Raw genomic sequence first — 6,000 nt, forward strand, 5'->3', positions numbered from 1 at the left:
GAGCCTCCCATCGCCCAGCCTGCCAGATGCACCCCACGTCCTGGTCTCCCTGCTGTATGTAGTGCAGCCTTCCCAAGCCCCTTCGGGCCCCAACCAGCCCTCTTCCCTGCCAGCCCTCCCCCTTGTTTCCGAAGTGAGCCCCCCAAACCCTAGAAAGTCCCCAACTCATCTAAGAATCTCCTAAGAGCTGTCCACCTCCCTGGAACAAAACAAACAGCCACAAAACTGGGTGCCCAGTGCCTGAGGGCCGCGCACCCCTCTGAAGCTCCAACAGAGACTGTTAGTTAGCAAGTACCTATGTTCTAACCTGAGCACCGCCTTTCACAACCCCGGGCCCTAGGGCACCAGAGCGCAGTCTTTTTCCTCGGTCACACCCCTCCCCCCATCCAAGCTGGAGTTCAAGGCCCACCCTGGACCTGGACCGCCTGGCTGGTGCCCAGCCCTGATGTTCAGCAACTTGTCTTTTCTCCACAAATGAAGGGGTAGTGGTGGTGGTGTTTATAACAGATGAAGAAGACAGGCAGACTCTTGGGGACAGGCATTAGCCAGGCGCTAGATGGGACAGGCTTGGACACTGCCTGGACCACCTTTGTAAACCCAGCCAGCTTCCTAGGTCTCTCCCGGCAATCGGGAGCCCTCCCTCTCCCTCCCTCTCCCTCCCCAACTCCACCTTGCCACAGTCTACACATTTCAGCCTGAGCAGGCCGAGGGAGCAGATGGGGAGAAGGTTGTAGCAGCAGCAGCAGCAGCAGGAACATGTCTTCAGCAGGGCTGGGAGCCCCTATAAAGAGTGGGCGGGGGAGGTGGGGACAGGGGAGGAGAGGAAGCACTCTGGCCCGAGGAATCCAGATTTCCCCACCCTCAGCCAAAGCTTCCCCATTCACTTATTCATTCAACCACTGGGTGCTCTTTTACAGGATATTCTCTCCAGGCCCAGACTTGCATTAGATTCTGGGGGACAGAGAGGCCCCAATAAAACCCAGTCCTTGGCTCTAAGAAGTCTCCATTTCTGGCAGTAAAGCCAATTGGGTTTTAGAAAGAGGGGCCTGAGGCAAGGGGTGCCTCAGGGCTTACTTGTCCTTTGGGGAAGATGCCACATGCCCTTGCTTTGTTGTATTAGCCGAGATCTCTGTACCGAGTGGCCTGGCTGCCTTCTTCGTCACCACCCAGGGCCGCAGGGGCGAGTGTGCAGTAGGTGCACAAGGATACTTGTTGAACGGGAAGGTAAATAGCAAGGAAGGCAGAGGGGGAGGGGAAAGGAGCGAGCGAGTGAGAGAAACACAAAGAGGCCAGCTTCACACTCAGGCAGAAAAATGAATGTTCATAAGCAGCTACTCTTAGGCAGGTGCATCTACTGTGTCCACATAGTGCATGGCCGCTCCCTCAGTTTCACAGTCATCTGGACCATGAGGTGTCGTTGTCTCTAGGTGAGCCATAGAGAGGGTCACAACCGAGCTGAGGTCACTTGGCCAGGAAGTGTCGGGACAAAGCAGGCTGAATGTCAAGCCTGAGTCCAGAGCCGGATGGAACCCACTCACTGCCACACACTGCTGCCCAGAATTCAATGGCTGCCCCTATTTCATCATTGGGTGGCTGTTCCCTGGTGTGTCAACACCTCGTTGCTACCAGGAGGCCACATCAGGGTTGCCCCTTTTGGTAAAGGCATTGGGCCACTAGAAGGTCATCGCTTGCATGCTGGTATCTTATATGGAAGAACTGACACCGTAAACCATTAGCCCACTGAGTACATGGGCAGGGATTTTTTCATTCCATTTGTCCGCTGACATGTGGCACAGAGAAAAGTCCTGAGAGGAAGGGACACAGAGCCAGCAGTCTGAACCTGTGATGGTGGGAATGGAAGGGGATTCTCTAGGGGCAATATGCAGAGGTGTGTTTTTTTTGTTTGCCTGCTTGTTTAAAGAAGGAATCCCATGGTAGGAATGGAATTCTGCACAGATGGAGAAACTGAGGTTCGGGGAGGCAAAGGGACTTGGTCTACCTTTTGTCTGGGCTTGTAGCTTCTCTACTACCACAGGGCGCCTCTGGCCTAGATTCTGGTGTCCCAGTGGCCCTCTGCTACCCACAGCTTCCTGGGAGAAACTCCCAGCTCCTCTGCAGAGGAGATGACGTGTCCCCACAACTCTACTTTATATGTCGCCACTTGATCCATCGGCTCCTGTGCAGCTAAAATTGGCCCAGGGGAGACAAAGCATGGATCCTGGCCTCACCTCTTCCTGCTGGGTAAGAAGGGTAAGTGATTTAACCTCTCTGAGCTTTCTTTTCCTCTTCGGAGGAGTAGGGACAAAAATAACACTTCTCATGGGGGTGACTGACACAAATAGATAATGTCCCCGTGACAGGAGGGGACACAGTAGCACTTATTTCATAGGGTTGTAGAGAGGATCCCATGAGCTGATGAACGGAAGCCTTTAGCCCAGTTCTGACTGTAGGAAAAACACTGAAGTTTGGTGTTGTGAGAGAGAGAACACTGGGATAGGAGTCCTAAGTTCTGATCCCTCCTCTGCTGACTTGCTGTGACCAGCCTCTCTAGGTCTGTTTCCCAATGCACCTACCACCTACCCATCCATCCATCCATCCATCCATCCATCCATCCATCCACCCACCCACCTACCCACTCATCCTTCAATCCCATCTATCTACAAATATTATTTGAGCATCTACTATTTATCAAGTGTCTACTAGGTGCCAATCTCTGTGCTAGGGGCTGTGGGTGCAGCAGACCCTATCTCCTGCTCTCTAGACCTGCTAGTCCAGTGAAGCCTGGCAACATGAGCGCCCAAATCCTTTCCGAGATGAATGTTCTACGTCAGGAGAAGCAGAGTGGTCCAAAGTGGACTTTGAAACCTGACAGACTTGAATTTGAATGGTTTCTCTCCTAACAGCTGTGTGACCTTGAACAACTGACTTAACCTCTCTGAAGATCTTCTAATGGAAGCCTGTCATTCAGATGAAACGAGACAATTATTATAAGCATTTAGGATAGTGTCTGTAGCATACACTAAACTCTCCATCCATCTGTTTGTCTGTCCATCCAAACATCTATCCATCAATCCATCCATTCATCCATCCTTTCAACAAATATTTTATGAGCACCTGTAAAGTGCCAGGCACTGTTCTGGGCACTGGGGATACAGAAACAAACAAGACGAAATCCTCGCTCTCTGGGACTTCCCTGTACAGGTGAGAGATACACAGTAAACCTTTTAATAAATAAGAATTTCAGAGAGCTTCAGGTTCTATGAGGAAGATAAAGGGTAATTTGAGAGTAAATAAGGCAAGTTCATTTTGAAGGATCAGGGACGGCCTCTCAGACTGGGGGACATTTAAACAGAGAAGGGAAAGGTGAGACGGAGGTAACCGGGTGAAGAACAGCGGCAGAGCACATCCTAGGCCGAGGACCCCGCAGGGGCAAGTCTCTGGGACGGACACAGAGTCATTGCAATAAATGGTAGGCACTGTCATCCTGTATCTGTGATGCCATTCTCTGTCGCCACAGATCACAATGAACCAGGAAGTCCGTCCTCGGTAATTACTCTCTCCATTCATCAACGTACAATGCTGAAAGTTTCCAATTTATTCCTTCTCCTGCCCCGCCCAAAGCCTGCATCACATTTCTCTCCCAGGAACATCTGGTGCCTGGAAGGTTTACATCACTGGGGGTGAAAAAAATCTTTTGTCTTGGAATAAAAATAAAAATACAAAAGGAGGCATCTTAAAAGAGACAGAGAGAGTTCTAAAGAAATGTCCCAGCCATAGGAGAGCCCAGGAGAAAGCCACCCTGGGTTCTGAAGGGCAGGCGGAGCGTGTAACTGGCATCTCATTGTGTGTTTTCAACCTGACCTTCAGGACTTGCAGAGGAGCCGGGCTGTGCAGTCGGCGCAGGGAGCCCCAGGCCATCCTGGCTCGCTCTGGCCAGATGCTAACAAGGGGAATGAGCCACTTCAACGCAGCCACGGCCACCCAGGGTGTTCATATTACCTGGAAAGGAGCCATTAATCCTCTTTGATTCCCTTGGAAATTCTCGATCTGTCTATACCACCCGCCCTGGCTCTTGAGAAGTACCCTTGCACAGCTGAAATTTGACAGGGAGGCCATGCCTTTGTTTGCAAACTGAAAGTTTCCGGAATACAAAGTGAGCCTGCGTGACGCGTTTGCGTTCCGCCGAGGCTTGCCGGGCTGGGTGGGATGGAGAGAAAGCTCACTGCCAGGGACGCGGGGGAGGCTGAAGGACAGGGACCGGCACATTGGATCTGATGGGACCCCGCGGTCAAGTTCCTGCAAACCCAGCTGGGAGGTTTTCCTGGGTTTCTGTTTTTGGGTCTCAAAGGTGACAAAAAAATCAATTAAAGATACTGTGTATCTTTATATACTCGGCTGGCATTATAAACGGTGGCGCACGCGTTCTTCAGGCCACAAAGATCCACCTTTGCCCGCAGAGGAGCTTCCACGGGCGCCCGTGTCCGTGGGAATCCGCAGGCTTATGCGGAGTCAGACTCGCCTGGGTGTGAGCCAGAGCTCCCTCCTGGATGGATCGCCTTTAACCCTCAGTTTCCCTGTCCGTACGAGGCGAGGGATATTAGTAACTACTCCCTAGGGTTCTCGGAATGGCAAGAGAGGCGATGCATGGTCCACCCTATAGTAGGTGCTCAACAAACAGGAGCAATTATACAGATTATACAGATCGTAAGGGAGAAACACAGCCCAAATGCCATAAAAAGCTCTTCTCTAGTCGGGTTTATTAAGTGTCTAGACTCAGAAGCAAGTCCAGCTGCGGTTTAGGACGCAGAACAAGGGAAACTCACAGGCCCATCAGGGACTTGGCCAATCCAACCCGCTTTTCATGTGACGCCTCGCTGGAAATGAACCGCGGCAGCGCTGTCCTGTTCAATTGCAGAAACATCCGCTCCCCTTCGCCCTCCTCTCGAACCTCATCAGTCTCTTCGAAATGGGAAACTGGAAAGGCCAGGCTGTGTCGGGCCCCTGCGGACTGATACCCTGCCCTTTCTCCCAGCTCCCCGGCGTGGCACAGCCAGTGTCCCCAGGAGGACAGCAGAGGGCTCGAGGAGGACGGCTAATGCCTACGGTCCCCCTGAGACTCGGGGGGTGTGCGTGTCTGTGTCTATCACCCCACACTGTTCCCTACGGGGAAGCCTCCCCCAGTATCAGCGGGAATGGTAGCCAAGGAATTTCCCATCAGACCTCACGGGATGGGCTTGATTTCAGATGCCCAAGGAACAGTGAGTAGAAGCCCGAGAGTCTGGAGGCCTTCCCACTAACTCCTGTGTGATGTCAGCGTGCCTCCTTTCCCTCTCTGATTTTTAATTCACCCATATGAGAAAGGAATATAGAGTGGCATCGGCTTCCACGCCCCAGAGGTGCCAGGTTCCACAGCGAGCCCACAGAGAATAAAAGCTGATCTTTGTAAGCGGCTGCTTCGAGTTTGCCGTTTGACGTCTCACTCAGTCCTCCCAACCACCCGTGGAGGTTGGTTGTGCTGTTAGAACCCAAACTCCTAGGCTAGCCTGTGGGGCCCTGCGGATCTGGCCCCTCCTTGCTCTCTGAACTTCTGGGTGCTTCCCTCTAAGCAGCTCCAGCTGCAAACATCCCAAGCTCAGGGCTGCCTCACAGGCCTCTGCTCTTGCCCCCCTCTGACCCACACCCAGGGCCTCCAACCCAGGGTGGTCTGACCTCCCGCCGAAGCTCGTAACCACTGGGCCACACCGCCCTGCTGATGGGGAGCAGGTGACGCTTCCCGGCAGCGAGACTCTAAAGCAGCGGGAGTTCCCAGCCGGAGGCATGATCTAAGAGCCAGTGTCTGACTGTCTGCGAGCATTTCAAGTCGTTGCGAGAAAAGGCGACGTTAGTGGCACCATTAAAGCCTGCTGTTCTCCATCCCATCGCTGCCACCCCCACCTATTAAAATAATGGTATGAAAAATAAACAGCCTTTATGGACGGCTTTATACAGCGCGTGCTTTGT

Source organism: Miniopterus natalensis, chromosome 20, assembly GCF_054644295.1.
Source record: "Miniopterus natalensis isolate mMinNat1 chromosome 20, mMinNat1.hap1, whole genome shotgun sequence".
Taxonomy (NCBI): domain Eukaryota; kingdom Metazoa; phylum Chordata; class Mammalia; order Chiroptera; family Miniopteridae; genus Miniopterus; species Miniopterus natalensis.